The 26,414-nt window shown below is 39.5% G+C and overlaps 1 protein-coding gene and 1 non-coding gene across 2 annotated transcripts in view; one reads left to right on the top strand and one right to left on the bottom strand.

Moving 5' to 3' along the window:
- LOC122398430 (ras GTPase-activating protein raskol-like) overlaps window positions 1-26,414 on the top strand; it is a 244,298-nt gene that overhangs the window by 24,626 nt on the left and 193,258 nt on the right. The gene's annotated exons all lie outside the window — the stretch shown is intronic.
- Window positions 20,447-20,596, bottom strand: LOC122398634. Its single transcript, XR_006259206.1, has one exon. It is a non-coding gene; the product is annotated as a U12 minor spliceosomal RNA (small nuclear RNA).

The following is a 26,414-nucleotide window of genomic DNA, read 5'->3' as shown; positions in this document are numbered from 1 at the left end:
AATATGAACCCAGATAATGTTCGCGACGTGTTCATTTTATGGAATATATGAATACCATCTACCGAACGGGAACTTTCTCCTCGCAGTCGTTTTATGGACATCGACGGTTTATCAGAGATATTCATTCGGTCGAATAATAATAAATGTCGCACAGTAGATTCTTTCATTAAACGCATGTCGTCTCGTAAAACTGAATATCTCGGCGTCCTATGTAAATAATTGCAGATTTACAATTTATATTGCTTGTAACTTTTACCGTACAATGTTCGAATCAGATTATTATTTCTTTTTTTGAATCTTTCAAGATCAGACCATAGTGATTTCCCTTTGACAATAGCACTTGACAACAGCAATTTCCAGCGATCGCGGACGCTCGGGTAGTCGTAATCTGGTTTCACCTTAGGGTCGAACCGTCTGGATCGTTTAGTGCATTGACCTAATCGTCCGTAAGGTTCCGGTATTATCGCGATGGATCTTCGATAATTGCCGTGCAAGCAATTAATCGACGTCCCCGCGATCAATCTGCGTGGAATCGAGAAGAGTCACGCGGATGTTTATTAAAATATTACGTTTCCTCCGCTGCTGTTTGGCGGTTTGCTTTTCACGAGCTTCCGAGAACGGGCCATTGTTTGCAAATCGCTGTTTCTTAATCTATTCGCGGTTGTAAAACCGAGAAACGAGCAACTTGTATTAAATAAGAGCGGATAAGATCGTTTGACGGGGACGCGAACAATGCTGGAATAAACGACGATTAATTAGCTCGGCTTAATACCCGATTCGTCCCGCGACTTTAATTGCAACGGCGAAATTTATTCGCCAGGTGGTGATTTGCTTTCAATATCACTGTCATGACTTCTCACGGTCGTGATTACAGTGCTGTTTACGAAGTTAGAGCGGCTACGTTTCCCATTAGCGTCCGGAGTTGCGTAACGAATGGAATTTTAATCCGACTTCCTCCTTTAGATTTCGTCTCTAACGGCGTGGGTCGTTAATCTCCTGAGAATCGTCGATTTTTAGTATTATTTCGCGATTGGACGTTGGCTGTTCCCTCGTCGAACAATTATCTTTTGTTGCAAAACCAACGTTTTCTAACGTTAATCGCTTAATTGCGTTCCTGGCCGAGGCAGAAGCGAAAGAAATAAACATCGTCGGTTCCTTTGTGGAATCGTTGAGATCACTTTACTTCCCACGTGTCTATAAACGCATTTCCGTAGGAACGATTATTGAACTCGGGCTCGCTGTATATATCAGACGGATTAAACGGGACCGTTTTGTGGAAGAAATAAAATTTCAAACGAGAGAATGCTTCGACAATATGAAATCAGAAATGTTTAATTACCGTTTTAGAAAGTTTAATATAGTTTAATTACAGCGTGAGAGATTATTTACGTCCGTATTGATTCATTAATTCCTGCATGCATGAGAGCTAATAATTTATACGGTTTAAATATTAAAAGGCCCATTAAAGTTCTAGGAATTCTAAAACTGATTAACTGTTTGATGAATGCATTACGAAAACTATTTTATGAGATTTTGTTGCGAAACCTTATTGAATGGAAAAGTTCGGGAAAAGAATATCGTCCGGATGTGTATTTCTCGATGCAATTTCCTCGAGAGGTATTGAATTCTCCAAGTTTTTACTGTGTAGCTTGGAGAACGAAGAAATCTCATCTTTTCGTTGCACTTTCATTCCCAGAATTGCTTCTGGTATTTCGAAAAAAAAAAAATTGGAATCAACGTACACGCGTGACGAGAAGTTTTGTCTCTCTTTGGTCGCAAGTTTTCTCGGTAACTTTCGCAATCCAATCGTCAATCCTCTTAACTGGAGAACGCCTGCATCGAGGTTAAGAATAAATGCATCATACCGATGTCTGACGCATTTCGTCTTCCATGCACTTCCACATTCGGATGTGGCCACGTTTATTTTTGGAGCCCGAGTTGCACCACATACTTCTGAAATTAGGCTCTTTCCTTTCTTGGTACCCTCTGTCTACCGAAACTCCCCCTATTCGTAAATTCACGAATAAAAAAGTGGTTCGAGAACGTAAGACATCTTGCTTTTATTTACCACTTTGCTAGAACATTATTAATATTTTCGAGATAAGAAAACGAGCGATTCTTAAACAATTGTGCTTTTGTGAGACTTTGGTGTTTAGTTTTTATACCGGTAGCTTTTATCGTTTCACAACCCAAATGGAAACTTTACAGACTGTGTAAACGGTGTACCTTCTCTATCGCCATAGTAAACATTAAAAAATCCAATTATAGCCACGTTTTATGGCGTCGAGTGGTACCAGTTCCTAATACTGGTATGTCCTCTTTATTAGAATGCATCGTAATTCTTCGTTGTGTACATATTTGTACTGACAAGATATGTGGGTCAATTTTGTGAATCATATATTTCGTCACGTATTGTTATCATACACGTGTCCATGGAAATCTACAGCGTCAGCATAACGCCCTTGGTCTTGTGAACAAGCACATGGTGTTTCTCACACTACTATATTGCAAGTTTCATTTTGATTGTAATTAAAATTGCTCTTTTTAAAAATGAATCCTTTGATACACAGATCACTGTAAAAGTACAATTTAGTATTTTTCTTCTTCCTAAAAAAAAAAAAATGTAAAGCTAATGATTATATTAATTTTATAGAAAACTTTGAAGCAATTTCGCCATTCACAGTAACGATATTTAAAACGAGAGTAGAAGTATCCAACCAAGAGAAATTTTCAATTACCCCAATAAGCAAGGTTGTGCAATTAGCAAAACTTGTCGAAGCAAACGTAAAATATTTCATGAAGAGAGTAATTTAATTAAACGGGTCGACTGTACGAGGCTTTCAATTTTGAATAAAACATTAAATTGTACGATTCTCGCGTAGGAACCGTTGCAGAAAGAACGAGCAAGAGTTGGATCGCCAAGCGTTGAATGAAATTTTCGTTTCGCGTGACCGGTCATTTAGGTTTGCTCGTAATAGTAAACCGCGAGCTCTCGTAATTTTCATAATCACGACGCGCTTTCCGGGATGCTTTTTTCCTAGCACCGTGCTCCAATTTTCAGCACTTCGAAGTACTCGTGTATTTTCACAACGCGAAGCACAAGCGCGCTTTGGAGCACCGAAAATATTACGGTTCAGTTAAAAAAAAAAAAGAAAAAACTGTATTTCGCTATTGGTTCAATACGAATTTTGTCACTCCTCTCGTCGACGAAAGACGGATTCATTATTCACGCTCAGGATATTATTCCGCGATTGTCGCGCGATAACGAATGGCGGGAGAGTAATTTAAAAAGTCAGCGAACCGCGGAATCGACAGTAAATCGAGAAACTTTCGCGACTGGTGAAGAAACGTTCCTTCTGGTTCCTTCTTCTTTCGCTGCTCAGATACTCAATCAATCAGGGTACGAGTAATTTGAGGAACGAAATGGAAACACGGCGGGATTTAAGCGCCGTGAGAATGCTGCTTCGAATCGACGTCTGGAATCGCAGTAATTTGGGAAATAATTTGTTGGAAACCGCTTACCATATTAAAAGTAGCAAGTTAAATATTTAGAAATGAAGAATAACAATTTCTTTTTTAGTATTGCAATGATCGTTGACTGTTTAATACGATGATCCATATGTTCATATGATTTTTCACTGAGGAACTGATAAAACTAATTGTCAAGATTAGATGTTAAAGAAACAATTTCAACAAAACTGTGAAAATAAGTTCTATGACAAATTCTGGCTAGTTTCCAATTGTCTAAAAAGAAAGTTTCATTTTCCTTGGACAATTTCAGGGTTTGGTCTGACAATCAACGTGTTAACAATATTACCTGATTGGTATGACCATGTTTATGCACTGAGTTCAAACAATTAAATATATAAAGACTTCTGGCGTGGTCCAATGTGTCATAAAATATTCAACCTGAAATATATCTAACCAGTACTGTTTTGTTTCGCAATCGATACGCAATTAATCAGATTACGGTGGCCTAGCCGACATCGACGGAACGATTAATTGGTAATAAGAGTCGTACGCGAAACCGAAAAAAGGGCCAACGATAATTAACAGCGTGGATATGTTCGTTAATTAAAATTCTCGGAATCTCGAATTTTCGATATATCACGTTCGGGGCTGCGTGGGGGATTCGAATTAATTTCACTTCCCAGATTTAATTTCGAACTCTCGTAGCTCTCGCGTTCGCTTTGGAAACGTTTGTTCGCGGCGGTCGCTCTTTGGAGATTGGCCGTTCTTTTCGGAAATTGGTTCCTTCTTGTTCGAGCACGAGGGTGAAGAGAATAAAGGGATGATCGAGGAAACTTTCCCGATGGGGAGGAGAGCCATGTTCCGCGAAGATTAAGCTTTTTCTCGTAACATAATTTAATCTATCTGTCCTTTTTATTTGGTGTAATCAAGTTTCAACAGAAATATTATTTTTTTCCCGTTTCACGTACACGCTTCTTGTAATTTGAAGGCTAGGTACACAAGAAATATATAGGAAAGATGAAAGGAGGGAATCTTCAGTTTTCACTGACTTAAAACAGTCTAAGAACGAGTATTAAAAATAGTTAAACTTTAGATGCTTGCAGTTCCGAAACTACTGTTGTTTTATCCATTATTGAGCCATCGTTAGAAGCGGTAAGGCCTTCCCTTTAAAATGGTTTTTGGTTTTTGTCGATCCGACTTTCCGTTTCGGAGATATCGCAATTTATGTAAAGGGGTAATTTTTTTAATTCGACTATCTCTGTCTTCGTCTGACGCGTCGAGCCTCTTTCTCTCTCTACGCACGTGAGACGTGACCGAGTGACGTACTACGGTCACGTGAGGTGAATGACCTCGCAACGTAAACAAACGCTTCGAATCCTTATATCTCCGTAACTAGCCACCGCATCGACTTGAAACTAAAATCGTCATATCTCCGGAACTAATTACGCTATCGACTCGTACAAACACTCATTTTAAAGGGGATTTCATCCCCTATCCAATGACTATACCAACTATTATTATTTATGCTATCTTCTATGTTTATTTTCATATTTACTTTGACGCTATATACTTAAAGAAGTTTCAGTAACTCTACTTGGGTTGGATATAAAAAAATGCTAAAGTTTATTCTCTTAACTTCAAGTAAATCGTTTGAAAAATGTATAATCGTTTCCCGTTCCACGGAAGAATATCGGGAAGTCCGTAAACTCCTAAATTCGAATTTTCGTCTCGTAGCCCGATTCCCGAGCTTCGGAATTATGGCGATAGATTCCGCCGTCGGAAATGAGAAAGTCCAACTCCTGAGGAAAAGCGATAAGGAAACAGCAATTCGGTGCTTTATCGAGGGTCCCTTCGTTCTCCATAAATTCCGGACGAACGGTTAAAAGGAATTTTTGATTTTCTCCCCCGATACGCGGTTCCTTTCGATCTCGATTCGAAAAAACGATAACTTCCCCTCGAGCGACACCGGATGTATTTTATTTGATATTTACTGCGAATTCCCACGAAGATAGCGCTGGATACAGGGTGGAGGGTTGGCTGGAGGGAAAGGGGAAGAAGGTTACGCGATCGGAGATGATGGAAACACCGTCTTCATTATCTCCGTTATCACTAAAATGCAAAATTCATGGTTCCGGCTGAAAGCGTCGACCTGCGGAGAACTGTAGGCAACATGGCGGCAAGGCGGCTTGATTAGGGGCTAATGAAACTTCGAATATCTTGGCAAGTCCATCCAATCCGAGGTTCCCGTACCGCTGGGAGTTACAGCATAATTATGTCGCTGATAAAGCAGTCTTCCTTCTCCCCGACGCGCGTCTTTCTCGTAGGAGCCGCGATACGTCGTTTATTGAGCTTCGTTCGTCGATTACGTGCCGTTGACGTCTTGTTTTGTGGATCGCGACAATGGGCACGCGTGCTCGCAACTCTTACATCTATGCATACATCCTACGACACTCCATTAAACGCAATGGTGTTCTTTCGATATTACCGCGAACCTCAAATTAATATATTTCATTTTTCCACGATAGGAGGGCATAATTAATGGGACCACATGCATTTGTTTTGGGCAATTATTTATAATAACGAATAAGCTTAGACCATATAATTTTTTCTTCCTTCCTTAAATCATGATAGAATGAATATCCACCTAAATTAAATTTCTTTTCGTCAGTTAAAACATTTTCCCATTCATATAGTTCTTGGCAAATTCAAGCTTTTTTATAACGATTTTATTCATTTTCCTTTTAATAGAAGTCATCTCTTTTTCACTTTACTAAATCGTTCATTCAGCTCGGTCAAATTTTTATCTGGAAAGAAATTTATAGGTAGAATTAATTTCTACAGATCGCAGATACGAAATATTAATTTCTCGCATTGAATACGCGTTTCATAGAAGTCCGAATATTTCAGTACTCGATGCGATAATCAAAGTATAATTATAACATAATGTACGAGATATCTCGTATACCTTAATTACATTGAATTAATTACTGTAATGGATAGCTTGCGCGATGTGTATTACTATCGAGGAGGAAACCGCTGGTGCATATTAGAAGCTGATATCACAGAAAGATAGATCCTCGTTACCAGTTTAATTTTTTCTCTATAAATTTTTTTTACAGTTCTGGAATGATTTCGCGTATAGAGAAGCTTCCAGTTGTGTTTTAAATTTTTTAAATAATACGTATAGAGAAAAATTCGAACGTAAAGATCGTGAGAAATATCGAAATTTAATATTGTTGTTCCCTACACTCTAGACAATGTTGATCGTTTGTACAGGCAATCGTAATTGATAGACAGTGGTAAATTCCCGTCGTTACAAATCCTCTTACTCCGACGAACAAAACAAAGTATTCGCAGATTCATGCGATAATTGCGTTAATGTAGCAGGTGGTTTGCGACAGCGTTAAACATTTAATCGAATTATTGTTGACCGAATGGGTATTCATCGACGTTCGTACCGACGTTTAATCGATCTGTAACACGGTAAGCGTTAGGCAGGAATAAATTTCCAAAACGAAATATTCGATTATGCATAGTCGGTCATCTATTTCACGTTAATGTAAAATCAGTCAGTATTCGCGTTTCATAGTAAATATTGCGTGGTTATATTTCGAGAAATGGTCGAATATGAACTTGGGGGGAAAAACCGTGCAAAATTTTCCAATTAAAAATTAAATTTTAATAATAATCAAAGGATTAATTCGCTTCAGATTTTATAGAGGAAAACGACGAATTAATTTTAAACTGATCGTATTGTTTTCCGTTGGAAAATGATCGAGATGAGTCTGGAGGCTGGTCCGAAACTTGACGACAATTAATGAGGCGTATTGTACCGGTTCAATTTCTCGCTCGTTACTCGTCGCACTCGCGCTCAATTGTTTCTTACTCGGTGCCGGGTAACTCGCCGATTCACGGGGTAGCCACTCCCGATCCCTTCCCGTCTCGTCCTTACAATACACACCAGCCTCTCTGTCTTCCTCTCTTTCTTGTTAACACGACCGTCCTTCTCGTCGTTTTCCTCTCTTTATCCCTCCGTCCGTGACCATTGTTCACGGTGTGGACGGTCCATTAAGAGCCTAGACGGCAATTCGCAATTAAATGCTTCTCCGAACGGATGCGTGGAGGACCGATCTCCCTTCTTGCTCGAAGAGAGCCACTTTCGGCGTCCCGTGCTTTCGATAGCGGTTGCCAGCAATTTGAATAGCGAGCTCAAAATCTGAGAAATCGATCACAGACTGCCAGCGAGAGGAAACGAAAATGGTTGCCTCCGGATCCTCAAAGGATGGTCTCGTCTGGAAACTGATGCATTTCTGATTCGATCTTTCCATATCTGCATCTTTCAAACTATGCAGGTTGTCCAGTAGCATTGATTCGTGTGTATATCAAGGAGGAAATCGGTGGTGATAGAGAAAGATAGATCCTCGTTAGCATTTGAGTTTTTTCTCTACGAATTTTCTTTATTTCTGGAATTCTGTATAGAATTATTCTGTATGTAGAGTATACACTCACTTGAGAGATGTTTTTCGCGCTCGCCGCCAGAGGGCTACGCTCTTGATTCTCTCACAAGTGCTCGATCGACCATCTATTTGTATCTATACGCTCCTCGAACGATCATTCAATGTAGAGGTGTTTTTTCTCCTACTATCTCAATCATTTCTTCCTACAACAGCAAGCTCTCACAGATTCCTACAACAAGAAAAACAACAAAAATTCATGCATAAACTGTAAATATAAATTATATTATATAAATAATTCAAGTTATAATAAGTAGTTCTGTGTTAGAATAGTATCTTTCGAAAGATAAGGATAGTTGAACAGAGCCCCAAGTATATCTGATGTTGAATCTTGTATTTTAATTCTGTGAATCCTTCCTGTGAACAGATGCCAGATTATTGAAGTTTGTTTCTGGTTAACAAATTGCAGATATGAACTTTGAATATATGGACTTATTATTATAAATAATATTTTAATAAACAGAGAGGGTAGAACGGCTCCAGGCTTACATTTACATAAATGCAAGGAAATTAAACAGGTACGATATATTCAAAACGAAAATAGAGTAAAATGTGACACATGTTTATATGAACTTTAATCATTGCTTTCTTCTACAGAATCCATTTATAAAGCGGTGATCTCACATACTACTATATTCCATGTAAAAACCTTAATCTTCTTAAAAATGTCCTCCTCTCTCAAACACAAAAAGAGACAATAAAAAAAAAAGACTCGAAAGTTGCAATCTCACAACCATGCATCCAATATTCACCACAAATACGGATAGAAAATTCGTCATCGCGTCGAATTTAAAAACCTCGTTTTCGTCGACGTCCCCACAAAGAAATTCGACCTCGCAAAAGAGAAAAAAAAAATATGCCAGCAATATTTGGCAACTTCTCCGGAGAAGAACGCGTCGCGAAAGGAGGGAGGGGGCCACGAGCGAAGCTAACTCTTTCGGGTGACCTCATAGGCTCGAGCTACGAGGCGTCTTTTTCGCGAGTACTCCGGACGGAATTTCATTCGACGCGTTCGCGGAAAGGGGCACACGCGCGTCAAAGAGATACCATCGTTGTTTCCATCCGACCGTGGAAAACGTTGCACACCAGATGCGTGCGCTCGAGTCGGTGGATGCGAATTTTTGGCGAAACGTGTCCCCTCGCGAGCCTCGAATGGAATGGCTTTGACCCCGGTTAGCGGCGCTCGTGAATTTTTCGTTCGGTCCACTCGATCGAAACCGCAATAGGTTGCGTTTATGCGCTTCGATTTTCACGGTTGCGGGACAAAGGTGACGCTGGAATTTATTATTGGCGCAATTACCGATTCGCGCGCGCAAACTTGCATCGATAAGTGAAACGATACCGATAAACCTTCTTATCTTAAACGTGCCGGGGAAGGAAACGTACGTTTACGAAGGCAAGGCGATCGAATACGTGAAACGAAATGCGGAAAAAATTGAGTGAAACGAATAAAATCTTCGTGTCCAGGTGTCTGAAATTGTCTTTAAATAAAATTTGCAAAGCAGTCAAAATGACCTATTAATAATTTCTAGTAAAACTTAGACTGAATTTATGCAAAATCATAATTTTCTATAAGAGAATGAATAGACACTTATTTCCATTGCATTATACATTTCTTCACGTATCTATCGTTTTAATTCCTTTGGTACAAACAAATAGTGCCAAATTCAATTCGAGTTTGCATAAAGTGCAAATATCGATTTTTATTATCAATTAAACGATTCAGTATGCTCCAATGGTAAATGAAAAGTAAACATGTATGTTGTTTACATTTTATTGATATTCATTTTCACTTTGTGGTGTCCACTCATTTTTGTCCCCGTCTGTGCAAGTACTAAAAATGACTCGAAAATAAAACAGAGTCAGAAAAACATAGAACGACAAAGTATTTAAACCGAGGTTTCGAGAAATCTTTACCAATTGACAGAAGAATTGATTCTTATCGTATCTTCAGAATTTATTCGTGACTTCGATACGTCGTCGCCTAGCACTGTTTACTGTATCTGTTCGAATTTAATACGGAGCAGCTTTACTTTCCTGCACGGAATCCATCACTTCGATCATCCCGTTCGTTGAACGGGAAACAACGGCGCGTGTTATCTTCCCCTGGAGAACGAGTTAGACAACTTCGTCACGGTGACGATGACCAATGGGGGTTCCAGGACGTAGTTAAAAGCCGGTCGTTTCGAGGATTTTCACGCGGCGAGGGGCGCGCGAATGTTTTTTTTTTTTTTTTGTAGGAATTCGAACAGTCGAGAGCGCTTTTAACGGTTTGTAAACTCACGCACGAACGCGGTCGTCGATGCGTGTCCCTTATCTGTGATGCGTGTCATGCATGGCGAGCGCGTTTCCGGTACTCTCTGTGTGTCTGCAGTTGCACCTATCTATCGAACCGTCGTTCGTCGAGCTTACAGTTAAACCGTAAGCCACCGTAACACTTGGTACGCACGCACAACCGATCAAGGCGAGCATTGTTTCTTATTTGGTTCGGTTTTCGGTGTACGAAGGAACTTCGCGCGCCATCTTGAACGGCGAGCGACGAAAAAAGCTTCTTTCAGAAAAAAAAACGTCACTCGTTCGAGGACGGTTATTTCGAACGAGAGCGATCGATGGCTGTCGAAGAAAATAGATTTCACCTCGAAGAGATTGGAACCTATTTCTTGACTTTCTTGGCTAACGGTGTCAAAAGAGTTTAGTACTGTTTAGTACGTTCGCGCTTTATGGAGAACGGAAATCCGTGTCGGTTAACATAACAGTTAAAAAAAAGATAGTGATAGGTTCGTGGAGGTTAAGTATTATATAAGGTATCAGTCTTTTATTGTTGGTTTAAAAATGTTGTTTTTTAATCTAGTATAAGCCCATTTTATTGAATGAACTTAGTCCTGTTGTTCTTTCATATATTTTACACACGTCACATTTGTGGAATTCCAAGTATCTTATGTTCATTAATGTTTACTTAGAATCGAGTCTTCTTCAAATAATTTTAGTACTTGCAGGATTATCGAAATCTATTATCAGGAGTTTTATTAAGAATCAATATAGTATTGCAATTTATAGGGTACGTACAACTACTCCCAGTTTAAATAAAAAAAGCTTTAAATTAAGAATATAACTTGTCAATGGCGATGGTACGTTGGAGACATCCGTTCTCGTGTGATCAGCGAAGTGCAGCTGTATTGGGTGTGGTCAAGCATAGGATGGGTTACCGCTTGAAGAAAAAACCACGTATTACCAATTTATATATACTGTTTATTATTATTAATAAATATTTCCCTATCGATATTGAAATTAAACACATTACTAGCTCGTTAATATTACAAAAGAGACAACATTGTAAATAACAATAACACAGTTGTAATAAAAATTGATAAAAATAAATGGGGAAAAATTCATATAAAAAACAAAAGAGGATCAGAAACTCTCTCTCATATACCATTGATATTAAAAAAAAACAACTTTGTAACTAAAAATATAGTGTAATGAAACATTTGTTAAAAGTGAATAGAAAAAATTCCATAAGGAACAAAAAAAGAGATCAGAAACTCCTGATAGCTTGTGTAAGATCGTTTAAACATCCGTGCTCGTGATGTTTAAAATTCGATTGTTTAGTTTCCTATAGGAACGAACATAATTTCCCTCGCGGCGAGACAGCTGCGCAGCGAAGTTTCCGTTCGGGGAAAATAATTTCGACATTGGCAGTGGTAGAGAGAATCTCGATGGTGTTAGAGCTCTCTGGTATTGATTCCCGTTGGCGCTTTGGAAGGTGCTAAAATGATTTCGTCCGAACCACCGTTTGCGACTTCATTTAATTACACGAGCGCCGCGAGCTGTTTTGCTGACGATCCTTTCAACGACTCTTCGTACACGTGGTTGTTAATAATCTAAATGGAGAGAAGGCGAACGTCGAGGGAACACGGTTACGTTTCCGCGGACGAACCACTGACAAAGGTCTTTGACGGGGGGTGACTGTTAAAGCGCCGAACTTCCCTCCTTATCATAGTGTCTTGCACGTTAGTCCTTTCTGTAACAAAGGAATATTGCATCGAGACAGAGCGTGCTTGGTATTACACAGTTCGTCTCGAGTTTCGTGGTAACTTCGTCTTTTCGCGGTAGAGAGGCGTACTTTTGTTTATTTATTAAGCCTTGCTCGAGATTCCCAGCATTTATCGAAGCACACACGCGAATAACAAACGCCTCAATAGCACAAATAAACTTCTAGCTGGGGTCTAGTTTTGATTATATTCGGTCATTTATAACACAGTTTTAAGCAACATCGATCATTCTATTAATGGCTGCTCCACTTTCTCAAGAGAAATAAACTCTCCGTTCTTCCAGGATAGTTACGATTCGTGCTAGAAAAATTTATATGTATCCCTATAGAATTTTTAATTGGTACTGCAGACTGGAAGAATGCAATAACAAAAGAATTAAGTTTGTTAAGTAAAGTTAAAGAAACTTTAATTCGTGGACGTAAAATCGTAACAAAAATGGCTGTAACTGTTGGTACACTCAAACGTATCGTGCGATTTAAAAACAATAGGAAATGTATCCATCAAAAATTGCCCGACGAATTCGAAATACCACTCGAACGCGAAACATTGCAAGGCCATTTAACGTCCGTCGTGTCGTTATTGTCGTTGCTCTGTACAAAAAGGATGCTCGATAAAGCACGCACAAATATCCGCCGGACAAACTGCAGTCCGTTGTAACGCAGCTAATTCGACCACGCATCGAGGGCCATTCGTTTATCGTTCGACACGTGGAACGTACGAGCGTACTGGCGAACGGCAAAAATTCTATGGGGGTTGCGCGTTCTACCGCGAAACGCGGCAGTCGTGCACTATGGGGACCATCCGCTCTTCCCACCTCGCGGATGCGAATGAAAACCTGGCTGGTCGACGCTACGGGGGTTGTTATTTCGCTGGTAACGTCACGCGTTCTTCTCTCCTGGCGGGACTCGTATACCACGATTAGGGCGCGATAGCGTCATTGAAATATAAAGGGGTCGTAGGTGTCACCGTCTCTCGTTTGCCATGGATCGTACATTCTCGAGTGTCGTCCTTAGAAGTTTGAAAACTTGTTCCGTCCACCATTCTTTTGCTTTGTACTATTTTCATCACTTAGCGTATGCATTATTGAATTAAATCGATTTAAAAAATATTTATTTAATCTTAACCTGAGCAAATGTTCAAAAATTAAATGTCGCCTTTATAGCAAACTGGCGACAAATATAAAATGAGCAATCGTCCAAAAAGTAAATGTACACTGTTGTGCCAGTTAAACTGAGTAGTATCATTTCGACAGCAACGAATATAATGCATTTAATTCATGCATATCGGTATGTCATCCGCGACGCCTGAAGCTCAGGTGAAGATGTACCATTGCTTCAAACGATACGAATGGGTTAATCCTCACTCGGAAAGATAGGATTATTCCAACCCCTGATAAATGAATGATAGGTGAATTACGTAACATAGATGCAGCCGAATCAGGATACTAGACTCCAGGGGCCAAATTGCTTCTCCCATTTTGTCTTCATTACCATGATATAGGAACTCTGATGCAACGTTACGCGAGTGGAAAATGCATAGTCAATGAAATCACTGTTGCGAAAATGTATTGAATTCCGTTTAACGTTGCAGTGGAAAAATAAACCACGGATATATAATTTAATTACACGCGCGAGTGATATTTTCGTCGATGATAGTGGACCTGTAAAAATAATCTAAAACATTACCAATGGACAATAAACTTGTGCATCGATGATTTAACATTTTTACATTTTATACGTAGTATTATTCATACTGATTTATTTTCCCATTCTGATATTTCAGATTATAATACCTTTTCAAAGCTTTTCAATTTTTCGATTAATGGTTGGAGGATGGCCTGGATTCTCACTTTATTCTATCCAACAATTCGCGTAAACCGCTCGCTGCACCTGGTAATTGCAGTCAATTGTCGATAATTATCTCGCTAGTGCGCGAGACCGAACGTAATCAAATAATGATAGTTTATATGGAAATAACTTTACGAACAACACGGGTGGTAATTGTGTAATAAACTCTTACTTCTCGAAACAGGAAACTTCGTTTCTGGGGAAAGTGGTACAATAATGGTTTTCATTTTGCTTTTATTGGAAATGTCGAGGTTTGCGTCAGCTCCATTACGTAGAGAAATATTACGAGCGTAGTTTTATTTTCCGGCGAAATAAGAACAAGGCGTTTCGCGCTATTAAAACAATATTACTGTGCATTTATTTTTTCCATACTCATATATTATTATTTCTATCGGTAATAAATCCAACACGTTTTTACGTTTCTTGGAATTAATAGTTTCCAATTCTAGCTGTACTATTTTCTATTTTCATACTTCTCGGAAGTTAAATAAAAGTTAATTTCAGTATTTTTTATTAATATATCGAAAGAATGTTTTTATCCTGTAGAACTGAATAAAAAAAGTCTTATTAGATTACAGAAGCGGACATTGCTGGTTTCTAGGTCAGCGAATCGTACGTAGCAGCAATTCCAATAGACCGCCACAGTGCTACGCAAGCACAATGACCTAAAGACTCGTTATAAGTTCCAATTTTCTCTCACCGTGTGACTGTTTCCTTTATTGCGTCTCGAAGTAACTTGAGCAACAGAGAATGGGGAAACTTGGACGTCGAGTGAAAGGGTCGAACCGTACACATTCCGTTAAAAAAATAAAATAAAACAAAAAATAATATCTGGAAGAAACGAGCGACTAAACGAGCATTTTATCCATTATCATAAAGAAAGTAAATCCGTCGGTTCTATTCTACGCGCCAGTCTTATCGCTTGTTAATTAGTATAAATAATTCATATCTTAATTGTGTTTCTCACAGGAATTTTATTAAAGTATTTATTCGCGCCTTCGATGCAAATTCCCCTCGACTTTTCCGGAAATACCGGAGCCTCGCCACTCAATTTACACGCTCGTAACACGATGCAGGAGGGAACCCATTTATTAATTAAAATGTTAAACTTTCGCGATGGGATCGTGGACCGGTATACACATTCATCGCGATTCCTTGAATAAGACATGAGATACATCCTTGGCGCCTTAAAATAAATTCGTGAAAATTAAACGTCTTCATTAGGCCTCGAAGCGTTGATTTGCTTTCAATAGGAGAAAATAATGGCGGACGTGGTTATAGTTTAAACATTTCGACCCCGATTTGGCCCCCTTTCATACGACTCTCTTCCATTTATACTTCACGACCATCGATTTTATTGAAGAGGGCTGAAATTAGAACCGTATTATAATATTCTTTAAACTAGGTCGTATCGACCATTGCCCTTTTTCTTTTATTTCAAGCGATTTTATACTCTCGAGATTATTTTAAGCAGACAATTTACAGCGTGTGTTTCGCAAAGTATAACGTCGTGTGACAGTGATCGAAACTTCAAACGATCGCCAACTCTGGCAACCAGTTTCCCATAATTACTATGCAACGCAGATTAAATCTGCGAACGGCCATTAGCCTATGCAGAGCTAATAACAATTTTGTTGCGTCAGACTTGAATAGATCGTTACGGCCGAGTCTCAAGTTTAAGTTCATCGTATGTTAGTTTCTCGTGCCATTGTCGGACGAAGAAGAAAAAAAAAGAGGAAAATGAAGAAGTAATGGTATCGTCGAGGCGTCATCGAGGGCTCTTAAAAGTCAGTTCGCCGTCTGGTGTACCCGCAATCTGCGCGACATTTAAAAACTTCGCACAATGACGGTTGTCCCCGGTGTGTTAATGGAATTTTCTGTTGCAATTGTGTAAATGCGTTTAAAGGACATCGAGGCGCGCTGGTACGATAATGTGAAAGTGCTTCGGTCGTTATTCACAGGGACACCGTACAGGAATGCACTTATCCAATCGTCGCGGGCACGCGTGCACGATTCTTTCGTTCGCATGCCAGCACGAATGGTGTTTTACCCTCCCCCCGGATTGGCAGGGCTAATTGCTCGGTTTCGTGGACCCGATGACTGCAATTGTAAGATTACCAGTGTACTTCGTCTCTCGAATGATTTTAGTCGAGTATTTTTCGCGAGTTCCACTGCGTCTACTTTTCAAACATCGAACACTTCGCTACTGTATCGCCAACATACAGGTGCATGGTTATTTTGAAGCAGCTAATAGTGTTTTAGAGCAAATTTTTAGAAATTGCTACCCAACAAACAAGCAATATTTTTAGTACACAGATACTAACTGCATTTCGTAACTGATCCGCCAATTGAACGCGTTAGTAAAGCTTATCTATCAGAGCCTGCCTTCGACGCGTTGCTATTAATCGTTTGAACGGCTACCAATTAATCTGGAGTTTATTAGTACATAACTTGTTTGAACAGATTGTTGGAACGATTAATAGCGTTGCGTCTACGGTGGGATTTAAGCTAAGCCTTACTGATGAGTTGAGCTAGTAGATTCCGGACGAAATGTTGTGACAAGGCCCTTCGCGCCAAAAATATGAGTATTCCAGCCTGTCTTCGCCAAACGTTTCACAAGTTCTATTAACTCCAACTCTCCATCATTCGTCGCTTCCTGGTCTTAAACATATTTGGAATTTAATAGTATAAACTTTTCTGAATAACACAAAATTCAAGGAAAAATTCAATACGGAGTAACCTAAAAGTGGTCAAAGTTGACCCATTCATAATTTCTAATAGAAATTGTAAAAAGATTTACTCGACTGTATTTTTGCAAAATCAGTTTTCCATAAAGAATATAATATCCATTTCTTCAAGTTTCTAAATACACTAGTGTTAATCTAATTTTAATATTCTGACGATGCTTCCCTTACTCGCCGCCAGAGGGCCACGCTCTCGTCTCTCTCGCAAGCGTTCAACCAATCACGTATTCGCATGTATATAGACTTTTCGATCAGCCATCGACTGTTCCAGCGACTTCCAACGACAGCAAACCGCCACAAAATGATACAGTTATCGAACATCGTGTCACGCTGGCTTCGCGTCTGTCCGTGGGCGATGGGAATCTCTTCGTTCGATGAATTATTTGCCTCGACCGTGTCGGGCTCGGATCCGTCTAAACTGAGAGCTTCATTTTCCCCGGCGCTTCCGGGGAAAACGCCCAGTCAGCTTTCCGTTCTCCGCGCGCGCGTTCTCTTGATTCTATTGTGCATACGTAACGAGGAAAGTCCGATCCCGGTCCAATCAGTGATCTCGAAATACCCTTCTAAGCTCTCCGCACCCCTACGAACCTCACATGTGTATATGAATCCATAATGCATACGCGAAAGAGTGTGTACACACAGCCGTTGGCTGCTGCTCCTGCAGCTTCCGGGGAAAGATTGTACTTTGCGGGCTGCTGCAGTTGCATTTTCGCGAACCCTCGAGGTGAAATCATTCCAACGGATTTGCGACCCAGGCGTTTGTACACGTGAAACTCCCGATAACGTTTATGTCCGTCGTGTGTCGCGTGCAAATGTATTTTCGGGGTACATCGGTAGCTGGGGAAATTAACTTTGCGCGTAAAATAACCGTATTTCGAAATTGGCCGCACGCTTATGGGGAATTCATGGCGAGACGTTCGTTTAGAATTTTTGGTGCCTTATGATGTCGAGGAAATTGATTGTTTTTAAAGTAAAATATCTTCTACTTCTGATTTAAATATAAAATTAGTGTTTTTTTTATTACTAATTCGATTTTTATTCTTTGTTGCAGGTGAGTCAGGAAATTTTAACATAGTTGGATCTACAGCTAATTGTCAAAGAAATTTTGGTGTACAGGTATTCAATTATTCTTATAATTTGAGATATCAGGTTGTGTTATAGAATTTAAATTCTCAAAAAACTACAGAATGCACTCAATATGCAAAAATTATTATATTTAGTGGTTCAGACAATTTTTGATAAAGATCCTCATAAATATACTTGTGGTGAGAGTAATCAGTAAATTTTGTTAACGATTTATCGAACGTATGATCTCCTTTGACTTTCTGCAGTTTCTCCTCTATTTACTAGCTTTGTTTTTTTAATGTCAGAACCATTTCTATGTTTATGATTTCATAAAGTGATATTAATTTATATTAATATGCGAAGTGACGTTTATTATACGCAAAATCAGCAGAATTTTCTATCAGCCAAAGCGGTGCTGAATGATTTATCGATGAACGTCTGGTACTTGTTGGTCAACCCCCATTATCCGTCTAACACGGGGCTCCCGGCCGTTCGATAGCCCTTAGAACCCTAATACGAGCACAGTCACCCCAGAATTTCAGAGGATGATAGCGGATGATCGTGAACTGCGTCTACATCGTGCGACGATAACGTTCGTGTGGCACTGCAATCCAGGGGCTTCGACATAAGTATCGAGATTGCACGCATAGAATTATTATCGATCGTCCCTGATATCTCGCCAGATCGCATAAATCATTGTGCTATTCAGAATAACAAAAGAACCCTATATTTACGTTTCCAGGGTGCAGTTTTGAAAAGTAATTATTTATAAAAATACTTCCAAATAGTGGTTTATCAACACATTGACCCAATCAAACGTGTAATCATTATTTGAGTCAGTTATTCATTTGATCGATTAGTGTCAATTCTTTTTGATTATTTTTGTTGTTCGTGGTCACTGGATTATTAAGTAATTGATCATTAATCAGATTGCAATTTGTTTAACATCGACGGTCGATAAAATAACGGTGGTTTGTGGAATAAAATAAAATACTGCCCCGACGTACGGTTTCGTACGCATTTTGCAACGACAACGTTTTATTAATTGGTCCAGGTCTGCTTTATTCGTTGGTAATTAATTCAGATTCGGGCGATTCGGTTTTCAGAGAGAGGGAGCTTAAACTACGTTTGAAAATTGCGGGCGGTACTTGATACTTATTGTCGCAGACCACTTGTCTTCCATAAAATCACTCACACGCTTCAAAAGATCATTAAAACAATACGCTGCTATGGCGTTGAATGCGATGTAGCGTATTGTCTTAATCCCTTCTCGCCATAGAATTGAACGAATCTCGCAGATGGTATAACCCAATCTGAGTGTAGTTAATGACTATTATGTCTATTCTATTTTTATATCAAATTGAACAAGCTTTACAATTTTAATTTAATATCTTTAGTGAAATACATTTTTTATGGTCCAGAGAGATACAAACAAAATTCATACAATTTTCTCTCATAGTTCTTTATTACTGACTGTCACAAATTCTATTGTTTTTCAAAAATTCTTACCCAGATAAAAATTTGATATAAAAGACAAGTGTTCACGAATATTTTCATTTAATTTAATAATTTTTCTGTGACCTTTTAATAATTCTATACTAAAAAAATAGACTCGAATTATCAGTCTCTCGTGTCTCGAAATTTCTAAACTGCATAGATCATTCTTAGTAAATTGTCTTCTAACGAGACGTAAGCAGTCGCTGGTGCAGAATGTCGAGAAACGTGCCGCGATATTAAACACCGTAGCGAGATCGGAGGCCGAGAAAAGGTTCACGAAGTGTGTCTGGCCTCTTCAGGGACATTTCCCTGACAAATGCACACGCGCGTAATGGAGCTTACGAGGTGCGTTACAAAGCTTTCGCGAGCTATAGCTGTCGTTGCAGCGACTTGCAAACGCGGGACGGTATGTGTAGCTCGTCGTCGAGATAAAAGCATGGTCAGGTACTATGATTGAGTATCAAGAGCATGCGTGTTGATACGCGTCCGCGAAAAATCTATTTTCAATGCACGAGATCGTAGATCATCTCCGTAGGTCGTCGACAATCGAGAAGTATCTTCGAATCTATTTTTTTTTACGAATTTGGTACATATATTTGTGTTTCTCGAGCAAATTATATTGAATCGTGTTTCAATCCTGTGGACTCTATTTCTATTTATTTTTATAGTTTGGCCACTCAGTTTTCCCAATATAGTGCTAACTAAATTACGCGTTGTTCGACAGTTGGTTTGTGTAAAATTTCTGCCACGAAAATACGCGAAGATTACATAGTATACGATATATTTCGGGAAACCTTGAAGCATGACTTCATCGCTTACAGCGATGTCGTAATACGTTTCGCATAAAAGAGCGAGATGCGTGCGAATAACAGTTGTTGTACCACCCAGAAGGATGTTTTTATTTAGATCAGCGAGGCGTGTACCGTTGCACGTAGCGTGAGTCATAAATGGAAGGAGATAATGTGGAATCCGAAGTACGAAAATTATAATTCCCGAGCATTATGAAAGTGGCAGGGTCACGCGATAAAAATAGCGGACGGCGTAGCATTGTGACAATTACAAGATAAAGTACGCGAACAAACTTGCAGCAATAACGTGGAAACTATTTTAATTTGCATAATATCTCGCCTCGCCGTAATTTGTAATAAGCACTCGCGTGCATATGCTCCTTATCAATTAATCAGATTACGATAACATTGTTTTATTTTTCACGCGGAAGGGAGCTTATTTTATTTTTTATTTTAAAGATTAAGTACGAGGTAGATCGCTTCACCCGACTGCGCGAAAAAGTAGTTCGCGCTGTCCTGGGACGACCTTAGCCCCTTCAAAAATATGGTCGCTTGTAAATGAGCATAGCTAAGCGTTACCAAAGCTCTATATTTTCCTTACTCATTAGTTTAAGGCACGATTTCCCAGCGGGCGCGTCGGTCTTTTGAAGCCTCGCAAGCGACTTTTTACTTGCGAGAAACGGACGGGGAGAAGTGCCGCCTACTGGCTGTAGAAAGGTACTATGATACACGTGGCGGGATATTCGATTCATGGATATTAGACTATATCTTTTAAACTTGAATATTGCATAAAACACATAGAGATATACATATTAGAAATCACAAAACGATCGATTTAAAAATATTATCTACACATACATGTAGTTTCCGTGAGTTTAGAAACTAATAGAATTGCTATAATTGTAATTGCGAACGTCGCTCAGGGACATTTTTCATAGCTCGTTGCAGCAGTGTACATTTAATTTGATACCCTCTGCATTATTAAACTTTTAAATCTACGTATTGAATAGTCAATTGCAAGTATGAAAAGGGGTCAGGGTCTCTTCTCGGATAGACACTTTTAAAGATAGAACGCCTACGTGCAAAGACGACGAAGCTGCTAAGCGAACTCTAATGGTTTCATTATACCGTAATGAACGTCCCTATAATTATATTAGGTTCATTATGCGCGGTGCTTATTAAAATTGAACGGATGGCCAGGTATCATTTTCCAAGGGGTTTTACATCACGACTTTCCCACGTTTTCGCTTCTGTCAATTCCTTTCATCAACAAATCTTCGTTTAAGCGCCCATAGAAACGCGGTTAAACATATCAAAACGATCTCAACGAAGATAGTAAAATTGATATTGTAATATCTATTTGACGTCTAATATTGATAAATTAGTAATTTTCTATATTTATTTCTTCATCCACCGATTAATTATTTTGTACTATTTTTACAAAAACCATAGAAAATAGATTCTTTTAATTTAAAGCATTGCTAAATGTCTAGTTTTCAATATTTTTTACTATTCTAATTCCAGCTATAACATGCTTTTCGGGTTTTCCATTTTTGGCGAATAAAACGGACCTTTATTTAGCTTATCGTAACTTCCAAAATATTGAATATTTTCGCGCGAAAAAAATTGAGTATATTCTTCAAACATAGATCCAAATATATACCTTCAAACTCGGCACAAAAATATTTCACCGTTTCCCTAGAAATTTCGTTTTAGAATAGAATATCCCTTTAAGTGATCGAAACGGTTCCAGAAAATCCGATAATTTCGTATCTCGCGATCTGCTGGTGAATATTCCAGCGGCTTCCTCCGTTAATGCCCGGCCTTATCTCGCCAAGGTTGACAAACTCGGCTGGTTTCTTTCTTGCTCGTTCCACCTTTATCGCGGAAGGCAGATTACGCAACCCCGCGGAGCCATAATTAACCCCGATGTGTCTCTGACAGTCTGACGACAGCCGGGTTGGGGTCAACGCACACAGTCCGTTAGGAAACGCGTGTCTCTGCGCACGAACCGCTTGATCTTCCCCACCTACCCTTCCCTTCAACCCTAATTATCTGGGCTGCGCTCCCTTCGGAGATCGTATGCACCCCACGCGTCGCCGAATAATCCCTCGTGCGACTCCGCCGGTGCCCACATTGTGTGCAACCTGTGACATTGTTCCGAACACGTTCTCAATCCCCCTCGAACCTCGTCCCCCCGCGTGCACCATACCCTCCCGTTCCATTCTCGATTCTCCTCTTTCGTCTTTTATCCCGGTTTCGACTCTTGTTTTTCCTTCCATCGATCCCATTCGTCGGCCACGCGAACCCACGGACCTGCACGCGTCGAGATGCGCATCGCGCGAGAGAGTCTGTGGCTGGCTCGCGGTTTGCGTGCATCTCGTTGATAGCACGTGCTATCCTGTTGTACCTATTGAAACCAGCCGACGGGAGCCAATAAGAAGATGCACGCGAATGAATCGTGTCAGACTGGGGGCTCCTTGACCACCTTACGCGTTTGTTCCGCGAAAACAACATTGTCGATGGAAGCGTCTGTTCGATGGTATGATGGTATGTTTGGGTTTGATGGAATTTTAAGTCCAATTTTGTGTTACTTGGGCATCTTCGACACCTTTACGTATTTCTTTCTCGAAAGCAATAATGCCGATGAAATCGTTTGTTGGATGGTATGATGGTATGTTTGGGTTTGATGGAATTTTAAGTCCAATTTTGTGTTACTTGGGCATCTTCGACACCCTTACGTATTTCTTTCTCGAAAGCAATATTGTTGATGAAACCCTATGTTCGATGGTACGATGGTATGTTTGGGTTTGATGGAATTTTAAATCCAATTTTGTATCACTTGCGTATTTTACTACCCCCTACATATGTGTTCCCTGAAAGCAATATTATCGACGGAACGTTTTACTCGATAACACGTTTGAGTATGCTAAGGTTCGATGAAATTTTAAGTTCAATTTTTTGTTGCTTGCACACTTCAGCTACAGGTGGGTAATATTTTGCGAGGAAGACGTAGATCGAGCGTTAATTTTTCTTTCTGAAACGTGACGAGCAGCGCCGCTAGAATAAACGAGTTAAGTTATTTTTAATGGGTAGTTGAGTCTTGCGCGGGGCGTAAATTTATGCTTACTTAATAAAGTTGTCCCGGAGCAACGAGCCCGGAAATTTGTTTGAGAGAAGACCTCGTCGAGTACTCGAAGTTGGAGCGTAGTTTTAGGAGCTGCGCGATGCCACCCCAAGTAACGAGGGTGCTATTTGTCGTCGTGTGCGATATTAAAACCGTCTCCCCTTTTTGTTAGCTCCTTCATCGCCATCATTACTCTCGCCGTCGTTGCACGGAGGATGTGACGTATCCTTCATTATTAGCGGGACAATCGCTATATGTTTAGAAACTTTAAAAAGTACTAAATAAAGTTTTAATTACCGAGAGTCTATTAAAAAATATTAGGTAAATATTTATTAATATTTAGCTTGACAGAGTTCCCCGTGTCGCTAATATTTATAAGACAAGAATTTAATAATAAATTGCTTTGTATTAGAATAACGGGAAAACTTGAATTATACACGTGTTTTTTTTAAACTTTCTAATTTTGCTTAGGTATTTTTATTGCGGAGTTTTATATTAAAATCCAACCGAGACAATAGATGCACCCTTCATGAGTATTTGTCATTTCTCTCTTCTTTTTTTTATAATTGTTGCATCATCACGTAGTGTGGTGAATATTCCGAAGCACAGTTATATTGTTGTTGGGCCAGTACAACGCGGCGGTGCAAAATACGGTGCACTGACGGGATACGGTCGCACCCCTTTGTAGATGGAAAAAAGGAGGGTAGTTAGTAGACGTATACTGAATGCACGGACGCGGAGTACGTACATATATGGAGATACAGGGGGACACGGGCTGAAAACGAAACGAACGCGGTGTAACTCTCAAGGGGATTGATTCGGAACGGTCCAGAACCATAGGGGGCTTTCGTATCGATTGCTGGCACCCACCAAACGCATCTACGCGGAATGCAGCCCTTCGGTGCCCGCCCTTCATCTTTCGCTCGCCATTGACTCCCCCGATGGATTTTCCATGGGTTCCTGAAAGGTTTTCGCCGCGGATAACAACCAAGAAGCGGATCTTTCATGAGAAAACGAACTTCCCATAGCTGGATTATAAGGGGTTTCCTCGTCTATAGAACATTATCGACCCCAACACATAACCATTGCGAGTACCACGTTTCACGGTGAATCCATTTTTACTTAAAATTCCTGGTATTTACAAAACCGAATTCCTTTCGTTCTATTTTTCACTACTACAAGGGATAAAACACCCTTGAAAACGAATTTTGTTTCAAGTCGATATCGTAGTTAATTTCATTTTCAATTGAATAAACAATTTATAGTAATTTTGTTCCAGGTCGATACCATAGTTAGTTCTAGAGAAAAAGTACTGGCTAGTAACTACGCAAACATTCTGTGTTTAAATTAATTTTCAATTAAATAAACAATTTATGATCCAGTTTTATCGTACATTAGTCTTATAATCGATAGGAATTGCTGAAACTTCTTTGGGTATGTAGCATCAAAGTAAATTTCAAAATAGACATAGAAGATAGCAAAAATTGTAGTAGGTGATATGGTCATTAGGTAGAGGATGAAATGCCCTTTAAAACGAGCGTTTGTACGAGTCGATAGCTTTATTAGTTCCGGAGATATAGCGATTTTAGTTTCAAGTCGATGCGGTGGCTAGTTCCGGAGATATAAGGGTCCGAAGCTTTGTTTACGTTTCATTGAGATCAATGAATTCGCGCGCGCGAAAATAGTAAACAGTGCGTAGTAAATTCTTGGAAATACTACGCCCGAAACTAGGTCACTCGGTCACGAGTCACGTACGAGAAAGAGAGGTCCGGCGCGACGCGTCAGACGGAGACAGAGATAGTCAAATTAAGAAAAATACCCTTTTACATAAATTACGATATCTCGAAAACGGAAAGTCCGATCGTCAAAAACCAAAAGCCATTTTAAAGGGGAAGGTTTGCCGCCGCTAACAATTCCTTAATTATGGCAAAAACACTAGTAGTTTCGGAACTGCACGCGTCTAAAGTTTTGGTATTTTTAATATGCTTTAATAGCCTTTTCTAAGGCGGAGAGCGCGTGGACAGTGGAATTTAAAAAATTACCTTCCACAAAAATTACGATATCTCGAAAACGGAAAGTCCGATCGTCAAAAACAAAAAGCCATTTTAAAGGGGAGGCTTTGCCGCTTCTAACAATACCTCAATAATTAATAAAATACTAATAGTTTCGGAACTGTACGCGTCTAAAGTTTAACTATTTTTAATACGCGTTGTTAGGCTGTTCTGAGGCAGTGGAAACCGAATGACTGCTTTGGAAACAAAACGTTTGCTGTTCCACGCTCGCTGGAACATGTTTTATTGATTCGACACGGGGAATAGACTGTAAATTCCACGACACTTGTTTAGAATTGTCCTGCACGCGCGTATTAGGAAACAATTTCATAACGGGAAAAATTATTGTTGGCGGTTCTTTATGGCGAGAGCGTTCGGTTGGCGTGTTCGCCGCAACGTGCTTGAAATATTCGTCTGGTTTATCCGAGAACGTTAAGCCGTAATCGTACGGTAACGTAGAACGCGGGTGCTTTCCATTAACCAAACTGCCTTGCATAATCTCCCATTAGCCATCGACCATGCGCGGCTGTAATCTCGGTTTGCGAATTCAGACTTGGTGGCCCTTTCGTTAAATGGAAATCGTTTCAACGTGCTTCACTTTATTGACCGTTCCATCGTTGTTCGCTCGATTATTTCACGAGTCTATAGTGAACCAATATACATTATCAAACAATCTTTAAACTGGTCTAATTTTGTAAAAAATAATCGTACGACAGCCTTTATGGGGCTCGTTTCAAAGCACTTACATATTCTTAAATTCAATTTTTTTACTTCGACTTTCAGAAACAAGGGTACATTAATTAATTCGTCCTGAGTTTTCATTATCAAATATTTTACTGGAGGGCAAACTATCGAGGCTCGACGAAGCGGAGAGGAAATTTGAAATCGATAAAATTTCAAATTAAATCCCACGCTTTAAAAGTGCTGTTGCGTTATCGTAGATTTCTTTTCAATCGAATGCACAGTTACATTTTTAACGCTCGATATAAATATTATATCAATTTAGTAAAAATCGCGTATAATCGTCAACTTACAATTCACGTTGTGTCTAATAATAAATTTTACATTTTAAATAAAAGTGACAATTCGTTTAAAATCGCAGACAACTATTCTGTATGATCGCGTTTTCATATAAATTAAGGTTAATTTTCATTTTGAATATTGCCTTCTTATTCATTTACACGAAGTTTCTCAGACTTCTCCAGGTTTTAACTGAAAGAAACTACGATTAATCTTCCTCGCGTTTAAACCGTAGAAT

Source organism: Colletes gigas, unplaced genomic scaffold (genome assembly GCF_013123115.1).
Source record: "Colletes gigas isolate AHSC1104 unplaced genomic scaffold, ASM1312311v1 Colletes_gigas_Sc00011, whole genome shotgun sequence".
Classification (NCBI taxonomy): Eukaryota; Metazoa; Arthropoda; class Insecta; order Hymenoptera; family Colletidae; genus Colletes; species Colletes gigas.
This window is presented reverse-complemented; position numbering and strand designations above follow the sequence as displayed.